The sequence below is a fragment of the Bombina bombina genome, chromosome 6 (assembly GCF_027579735.1).
Source record: "Bombina bombina isolate aBomBom1 chromosome 6, aBomBom1.pri, whole genome shotgun sequence".
Lineage (NCBI taxonomy): Eukaryota > Metazoa > Chordata > Amphibia > Anura > Bombinatoridae > Bombina > Bombina bombina.
The window spans coordinates 484315747-484325939 of record NC_069504.1 but is presented as its reverse complement, the minus strand read 5'-3'; positions in this window follow the sequence as shown (position 1 = coordinate 484325939).

Sequence of the window (10193 nt, the reverse complement as noted above, 5' to 3'; positions counted from 1 at the left end):
AGATTGATTCTATTTAGATGGTTGAAAGGACCCTGAGGTAGAGGGACCTGTCTCAGAAGCAGAGACCGTGATGGAAAGGATGACATGTCCACCAGATCTGCATACCAGGTCCTGCGTGGCTACGCAGGCGCTGTCAAAAACACCAAAGCCCTCTCCTGCTTGGTCTTGACCTCCGAAGGAAATCTGACTAATACTGCTGCCAGAGTATTCTTCACCACCTTTGCCATGTCTTGTAAAATAAACGCTATGGACGCCCTTGATGTACTTGGCGCCATTTGAGCGTGAGTCCCTGAAGCGGGAGTCGAAGGGTCTGACACGTGGGGAGATTTAATCGGCATAACTTTCCCCTCGACAGAATCCCCTGGTAAAATAAACGCTATGGGTGCCCTTGATGTACTTGGCGCCATTTGAGCGTGAGTCCCTAAAGCGTGAGTCAAAAGGTCTGACACGTGGGGAGAGTTAGTCGGCATAACTACCCCCACGACAGAATCCTCTGGTGATAATGTTTTTAAAGACAAAAAATGATCTTTATTGTTTAACATGAAATCAGTACATCTGGTACACATTCTAAGATGGGGTTCCACCATGGCTTTAAAACATAATGAACACAGAGCTTCCTCTATGTCAGACATGTTAGAACAGACTAATAATGAGACTAATAAGCTTGGAAAACACTTTAAATCAAGTTAACAAGCAAATATATTAAAAACGTTACTGTGCCTTTAAGAGAAACAAATTTTGTCAAAATTTGAAAAACAGTGAAAAAAGGCAGTAAAACAAACAAAATTTTTACAGTACATGTAATAAGGTAACAGAGCATTGCACCCACTTGCAAATGGATGATTAACCCCTTAATGCAAAAAAACAGATCAAAAAAACGACAGACGTTTTTAAAAACAGACACAACAAAACTGCCACAGCAGAGCTGTGGATTACCTTCCCTATAAACGATTTTGGAAGTCTTTTTAGCCCTTTAGAAATGTCCTGTAGTATTCATGGGACTGCTGAGGGAATCTGGTTAATTCATTTTGTAATTTTAACTGCGCAAAAAAGCGCTAAATTAGGCCCCTCCCACTCATATTACAACAGTGGGAAGCTTCAGTTAACTGTTTCTATGCAAAATTTAAGCCAGCCATGTGGAAAAAACTTAGGCCCCAATAAGTTTTATCACCAAACATATGTTAAAAACGATTAAACATGCCAGCAAACGTTTTAAAACACATTTTTACAAGAGTATGTATCTCTATTAATAAGCCTGATACCAGTCGCTTTTACTGCATTTAAGGCTATACCAACATTACAGTGTTATCACCAATGTACGTTAAAAAACGATTAAACATGCCAGCAAACGTTTTAAAACACATTTTTATAAGAGTATGTATCTCTATTAATAAGCCTGATACCAGTCGCTATCGCTGCATTTAAGGCTTTACTTACATTACTTCGGTATCAGCAGTATTTTCTTAGTCAATTCCATTCCTAGAAAAATATTTTACTGCACATACCTTATCTGCAGGAAAACCTGCACGCCATTCCCCCTCTGAAGTACCTCACTCCTCATAATGTGTGAGAACAGCAAATGGATCTCAGTTACATCTGCTAAGATCATAGAAAAACGCAGGCAGATTCTTCTTCCAAATACTGCCTGAGAAAAACAGCACACTCCGGTGCCATTTAAAAATAACAAACTTTTGATTGAAGAATAAACTAAGTATAAATCACCACAGACTCTCACGACCTCCTATCTATGTTGAGGCTTGCAAGAGAATGACTGAATATGGCAGTTAGGGGAGGAGCTATATAGCAGCTTTGCTGTGGGTGGACTCTTGCAACTTCCTGTTGGGAAGGAGAATATATTCCGTTAGTAATGGATGATCCGTGGACTGGATACACTTAACAAGATAAATATGACACCCATTTTTTTTTTCTTTGAGATAGAGCATGCAATTTTAAGCAACTTTCTAATTTACGCCTATTATTAATTTCTCTTCGTATCTTTAATTGAAAAAGCAGGAATGTAAGTGTAGGAGCCGGGCCATTTTTAATTCAGCACCCTGAGTAGCGCTTGCTGGCGGCTATATATATATTTAAACATACATACAATATATAAATATGCACATGTGTATTTGGATCCGAATGCGGAAGATGGCAGCCACTTGTAGCATGTCTCTTTTCAGAGCCATATTTATTCACGTGAAAGCACAACACACAAAATCGAACATTCATGATTCAGATAGAACATGCAATTTTAAACAATTTTCCAACTGAACTCTATTATCTAATTTGCTCAATTCTCATGGAATCCCTTGTTTAACAGTATGCCTATGTAAGTTAGCTGCTGATTAGCGGCTGCACATATAAGCCTCATTGATACAGCTATTTCCCAGTTATGCATTGCTGCTCCTTCTACAAAGGATACCAAGAGAATCAATTGATATTGTTTTATCTGAATCATGATAGGAAAAAAAAAGTGTTTCATGCCCCTTATAACAATGTGTAGTAATTACCTTTGGGAGTGTAAACAGTTATATGCAATTAATAGTACAATGATGTGCAATCTTCAGTCACTAAATATATAATGTGTGTGTATGTATATAAAGTATCTCATCAGCCATATCAGTAGAGGGCAACATTTCTGAAACAGATTGTTATTGAGGTTCATTAAACATATTACCACCATAAATCTGGGAAATCCAAATGTGGAAGATGGCGGCCACTTGTCTTTTTTCAGAGCCAGATTAATGTGAAAGCACAACACAATAAGATCTGTGCAAATCCAGATCTTTGAGTGTGGAACTTTCACAAAAATAAATCCATCTCTGAAAAGAGCCGAATACCACAGGTGGCTGCATTTGAATCCTAACAAGGGATCAATCTGCACACGACTCATTTCACAAGAAGGTATACAAGTGTGTATGGGCTCAAACCTGCAATAACAGACATATTGCAACAACCTATCAGGAAGGTAAGGCTCCCTTTCTCTAGCCTTTTCTTTATGCACTCTTCCATTTTAATAGGACATAGCAAAATATTTGCACTTACTACCCATAACTGCTGCTTGGTGTTTATAAAACAAAATTTATGCTTACCTGATAAATTTCTTTCTTTTGCAATGTACCAAGTCCACGGTTTCATCCTTACTTGTGGGATATTATCCTTCCTAACAGGAAGTGGCAAAGAGAGCACCATAGCAGAGCTGTCTATATAGCTCCCCCCTTAACTCCACCCCCCAGTCATTCGACCAAAGGCCAAGGAAGAAAAAGGAGAAACTATAAGGTGCAGAGGTGACTGAAGTTTTCAATAAAAAATACTTTGTCTTGAATAGACAGGGCAGGCCGTGGACTCGGTACATCGCAAAAGAAAGAAATGTATCAGGTAAGCATAAATCTTGTTTTCTTTTGCAAGATGTCCACGGTTTTATCCTAACTTGTGGGATACCAATACCAAAGCTTTAGGACACGGATGAAGGGAGGGACAAGACAGGAGCCTAAACGGAAGGCACCACTGCTTGCAAAACCTCCCAAAAATAGCCTCCGAAGAAGCAAAAGTATCAAATTTGTAGAATTTGGAAAAGGTATGAAGCAAAGACCAAGTCGCAGCCTTACAAATCTGTTCAACAGAAGCATCATTTTTAAAAGCCCATGTGGAAGCCACCGCTCTAGTAGAGTGAGCAGTTATTCTTTCAGGAGGCTGCTGTCCAGCAGTCTCATAAGCCAAACGGATGATGCTTTCAGCCAAAAGGAAAGAGAGGTAGCCATAGCCTTTTGACCCCTACATTTTCCAGAATAGACAACAAAGAAGATGTTTGACGAAAATCTTTGGTTGCCTGCAAATAGAACTTCAAAGCACGAACCACGTCCAAGTTGTGCAATAAATGTTTCTTCTTAGAAGAAGGATTAGGACACAGAGAAGGAACAACAATCTCCTGATTGATATTCCTGTTAGTAACAACCTTAGGGAGGAACCCAGGTTTGGTACACAAAACAAGATAAGGTGAGTCACATTGTAATGCAGATAGTTCAGAAACTCTTCGAGCTGAAGAGATAGCAACTAGAAACAGAACTTTCCAAAATAGAAGCTTAATATCTATGGAATGCATGGGTTCAAACGGAACCCCTTGAAGAACTTTAAGAACTAAATTTAGACTCCATGGCGGAGCAATAGGTTTAAACACAGGCTTGATTCTAACTAAAGCCTGACAAAAAGTCTGAACGTCTGGGACATCTGCCAGACACTTGTGCAATAGAATAGACAAAGCAGATATCTGTCCTTTTAAGGAACTAGCTGACAATCCTTTCTCCAATCCCTCTTGAAGAAATGACAAAATCCTAGGAATCCTGATCTTACTCCACGAGTAGCCTTTGGATTCGCACCAAAAAAGATATTTACGCCATATCTTAGGATAGATTTTCCGGCTTTCGAGCCTGAATCAAGGTATCTATAACCGACTCAGAGAAACCCCGCTTTGATAAAATCAAGCGTTCAATCTCCAAGCAGTCAGTTGCAGAGAAATTAGATTTGGATGCTTGAACGGACCCTGAATCAGAAGGTCCTGTCTTAGTGGCAGAGATGACATGTCCACCAGGTCTGCATACCAAGTCCTGCGTGGCCACGCAGGTGCTATCAAAATCACCAAAGCTCTCTCCTGTTTGATTCTGGCAATCAGACGCGGAAGGAGAGGGAAAGGTGGAAACACATAAGCCAGGTTGAACGACCAGAGTACTGCTAGAGCATCTATCAGTACTGCCTGAGGATCCCTTGACCTGGATCCGTAACAAGGAAGTTTGGCGTTCTGACGAGACGCCATCAGATCCAATTCTGGTGTGTCACATAGCTGAACCAGTTGAGCAAACACCTCCGGATGGAGCTCCTACTCCCCCGGATGAAAAGTCTGACGACTTAGAAAATCTGCCTCCCAGTTCTCTACCCCTGGTATATAGATCGCTGATAGATGGCAAGAGTGAGTCTCTGCCCATCGGATTATCCTGGAAACTTCCATCATCGCTAAGGAACTCCTTGTCCCCCCTGATGATTGATATAAGCTACAGTCGTAATGGTGTCCGACTGAAATCTGATGAATCCGGCCAAAGCCAGCTGAGGCCACGTCTGAAAATCATTGAATATCGCTCTTAATTCCATAATATTTATCTGTAGGAGGGCCTCCTCCTGAGTCCACAAACCCTGTGCTTTCAGGGAATTCCAGACTGCACCCCAGCCCAGAAGGCTGGCGTCCGTCGACACTATAACCCACGCTGGCCTGCAGAAACACATTCCCCGGGACAGGTGATCCTGTGACAACTACCAAAGAAGAGAGAGTCTCTGGTCTCTAGATCCAGATTTATCTGAGGAGATAAATCTGCATAATCCCCATTCCACTGACTGAGCATGCATAGTTGCAGTGGTCTGAGATGTAAGCGAGCATATAGAACTACGTCCATTGCCGCTACCATTAAACCGATTACCTCCATAGACCGAGCCACTGACGGCCGAGGAATGGAATGAAGAGCTCAGCAGGTGGTCAAAATCTTTGATTTCCTGACCTCCGTCAGAAATATTTTCATGTCCACCGAGTCTATCAGAGTCCCTAGAAATGAAACTCTTGTGAGAGGGGAGATAGAACTCTTTTTTACGTTCACCTTCCACCCATGAGATCTTAGAAAGGCTAACACTAAGTCCGTGTGAGACTTGGCTAGTTGGAAAGTCAACGCTTGAATTAGGATGTCGTCTAGATAAGGCGCCACTGCTATGCCCCGCGGCCTTAGGACCGCCAGAAGGGACCCTAGCACCTTTGTGAAGATTCTTGGCTCCATGGCCAACCCGAAGGGAAGAGCCACAAACTGGTAATGCTTGTCCAAAAAGACAAACCTGAGGAACTGGTGATGATCTTTGTGGATAGGAATGTGTAGATACGCATCCTTTAAGTCCACGGTGGTCATATATTGACCCTCCTGGATCATTGGTAAAATAGTCTGAATGGTCTCCATCTTGAAGGATGGAACTTTTAGGAATTGGTTTAGAATCTTGAGATCTAGAATTGGTCTGAAGGTTCCCTCTTTTTTGGGAACCACAAACAGGTTGGAGTAGAACCCTTGCCCCTGTTCTGCTTTAGGAACCGGCGCAGATCACTCCCATAGTAAAAAGGTCTTCTACACAGCGTAAGAACGCCTCTCTTTTTGTCTGGTTTACAGACAATTGAGAAAGATGGAATCTCCCCCTTGGAGGAGAATCTTTGAAATCTAGAAGATACCCCTGGGTTACAATTTCTACGGCCCAGGAGTCCTGAACGTCTCTTGCCCAGGCCTGAGCAAAGAGAGAGAGTCTGCCCCCTACTAGATCCGGTCCCGGATCGGGGGCTACCCCTTCATGCTGTCTTAGTGGCAGCAGCAGGCTTCTTGGCCTGTTTGCCTTTGTTCCAAGCCTGGTTAGGTCTCCAGACTGGCTTGGATTGAGCAAAGTTCCCCTCTTGCTTTGCAGCAGGGGAAGAGGAAGCGGGACCACCCTTGAAGTTTAGAAAGGAACAAAAATTGTTTTGTTTGGTCCTCGTCTTATTTGACTTATCCTGAGGGTAGGGCATGACCCTTCCCTCCAGTGATGTCTGAAATGATTTCTTTCAGTTCAGGCCCGAATAGGGTCTTACCTTTGAAAGGGATGGTCAAAAGCTTAAATTTTGATGACACATCAGCCGACCAGGACTTAAGCCATAACGCTCTACGCGCTAAAATGGCAAAACCTGAATTCTTTGCCGCTAACTTAGCTAGATGAAAAGCGGCGACTGTAATGAAAGAATTAGCTAGTTTAAGAGCCCTAATTCTGTCCAGAATATCATCTAGTGGGGTCTCCACCTGAAGAGCCTCTTCCAGAGCCTCCATCCAAAAGGCAGCTGCAGTGGTTACAGGAACAATGCACGCTATAGGCTGGAGAAGAAAACCCTGATGAACAAAAATTTTCTTTAGCAGACCCTCTAATTTTTTATCCATAGGATCTTTGAAAGCACAACTGTCCTCAATAAGTATAGTTGTACGCTTAGCCAGAGTAGAAATAGCTCCCTCCACCTTAGGGACCGTCTGCCATGAGTCCTGCATGGTGTCAGATCAGAAAACATCTTCTTAAAAACAGGAGGGGGAGCAAACGGAATACCTGGTCTATCCCACTCCTTAGTAATAATGTCCGAAATCCTCTTAGGGACCGAGAGAGATATCAGTGTAAACAGGAACCTCTAAAAATTTGTCCATTTTACACAATTTCTCTGGAACGACAATAGGGTCACAATTATCCAGAGTCACTAAAACCTCCCTGAGTAATAAACGGAGGTGGTCTAGCTTAAATTTAAATGCCGTCATTTTTCTGAATCTGTCTGAGGGAACATTTTTCCTGAATCAGAAATCTCTCCCTCAGAGAGCAAATCTCTCATCCCTACCTCTGTACATTGTAAAGGAATATCGGAAACGGCTACTAAAGCGTCAGAAGGCTCAGCATTCATTCTTAACCCAGAGCTACGGCGCTTCCCTTGCAACCCAGGCAGTTTAGATAAAACCTCTGTGAGGGTAGTATTCATAACTGAAGCCATATCTTGCAAGGTAAAAGAATTAGACGCACTAGAGGTACTTGGCGTCACTTGTGCGGGCATTACAGGTTGTGACACTTAGGGAGAACTAGATGGCAAAAACTGATTTCCTTCTGTCTTTTATAAGTCAAAATATGCTGTTTGCAATTTATAGACATATCAGTACAAGTGGGACACATACTAAGAGGGGGTTCCACAATGGCTTCTTAACAAATTGAGCAATTATTTTCCTCAGTGTCAGACATGTTGAACAGGCTAGTAATGAGACAAGCAAGCTTGAAACACACCTTATTTAATGAAAAAACAATTTTCAAAAACTGTACTGTGCCTTTAAGAGAGAGAAAAAAAAGGCATACACAAACTGCAAAACTGCTTAAAATTACTTCAAATTTTCTGAAATTTTTGCAGTAGACACACTAAGCTATAGTAAGATTGCACCACAAGCAATTTAACATTTAACCCCCAAATAAGAAAACCGGATTGACAAACTGCCAAAAACCGGTAAAACCCGTCAGCACCTTGCCACAGCTCTGCTGTGGCGCCTACCTGCCCTTAGGGATTGATAATGTGGGGATAAAGCTTCGATTAGACCCAAGAAGTTCCCCTGGACCCTCCGGTGTTGTAGCTTGCTGCTTGTCTATGGAAAACAACTGCGCAACTGAGGCACAAAATTAGGCCCCGCCCACCACACTCGATGTTACCAAGGCCTTTAGAAAAATCTACCAAGTGTTTTTTCAGCCATGTGGGTTATCAAAACCCAAAAAAAGCCAAGTGTACCCTCAATACAGTTGTCCCTTCAAATAATAAAAACGTTACTCCCAGAACACACAAACGTTTGGTTATATATTATTCAAACTGAGTGCCCATAAATTAAGCCCTTTATGCAAGCTAGTAAAGCCCTTTCTAAGATTAGGATTACTGCTTCCCCTTCCCGGGATACTGTCAGCCTTTCTGAGTTAACACAGTCTCTACAGAAAAAATGACTGAACATACCTCATTGCTGTATAGCAAGAAACCGTTCCTCACACTGAAGTTTTCCTGTACTCCTCAGCTTCAGTGGGAACAGCAGTGGACCTTAGTTACAAATGCTAAGATCATCATCCTCTAGGCAGAAATCTTCATCTATCTCCTGCCTGAGAGTAAATAGTACACACCGGTACCATTTAAAAATAAACTCTTGCTTGAAAATAAAATCTAACAGTTTATCACCTCTTTAAGTTTACCCTTCCTGCTTAGAGCTGGCAAAGAGAATGACGGGGGTGGAGTTAAGGGGGGAGCTATATAGACAGCTCTGCTGTGGTGCTCTCTTTGCCACTTCCTGTTAGGAAGGATAATATCCCACAAGTAAGGATGAAACCGTGGACTCGGTACATCTTGCAAAAGAAATAATTATAGAGCTGCGATCACTCTCTGCATGTCTTTATTAGCATGTAAGTGCTCATGATCTGGAATCTCTGGGAAGAAGTGCTGCAATCAATGTGGCCAAAAGAGCAGTTCCATGTCCCAAGGTGCACACCACTAAAAGGAAAGGCTGGAAAATGTGTTAGCACCCCAAGGCCAACCAAAGTCTTAAGTGCACACTGAACTTCTCTTGCAGAATGATGAACGTGCTATGAGGTATACAGCCTACATGGCCCTTTTGGGAGGGGGGGGGGAGATACTGTACATTAATGTCTGGTATTATCTAGAATGAGTATAATATATACAGTATATGACATTTCAATGGTAATTTGCATAATAAAAGTGCTAGTCCAATAGTCTTAGTTCCTGGGGTGGGAGAAACTGGGAAAAAAATAGTTCAAAGTTGCTGTCATCTTGAATGATGGGAATAATAGAACAGGGAACAGGAGGAGTTATAGCCATCTGAAAAGCTGGGGTTTCAGACTTTGCTTAAAGGAACCCAAATTTAGTTTAATTTTTTTTATTCAGACAAAACATCCAATTTATAATAACTTTCCAATTTACTTCTATTATCTAATTTGCTTTGTTGTTTTGGCATCCTTAGTTGAAAAGCATACCTAGGCAGGCTCAGAAGCAGATATGCTATACTGGGAGTTAGCGGCTGACTGGTGGCTGCACATATATGCCTCATCATTGGCTCACCCGATGTGTTCAGTTAGCTCACAGTAGTGCATTGCTGCTCCTTGACCAAAGGATACAGAGAATTAATCAAATTTGATAACCGATGTAAATTGTTTAAAACAGTGCTGTATCTGAATCATATAATAAAAAATAATGGGTTTTATGGCCCTTAAATACCTAAATATTTTGTAAGCAGAATTTGCTTTTATTAATTTAAGAGGCACTTTTATTGTGTTAAGATGTTGTTATTTCAAGTTTTAAGGCCGTCATTTCAGTGAAACTGATAAGCACTTGCTATACTCGCACAACACAGATAAAAATTTAACTTGCTCTCCTGTACTGACTGCCAGGGGAGAGCAACACAAAGGAATATTCAATTCTAGTATTAAATACGTTTTTTTTCCATCAAATGAGATTAAAGGGACATTAAACCCTCAAACATTCTTTCACGATTCAGACACAGAATACAATTTTAAACAACATTCCAATTTACTTCTATTATCAAATTTGCTTCATTCTTTAGATATCCTTTGTCAGAGAAATAGCA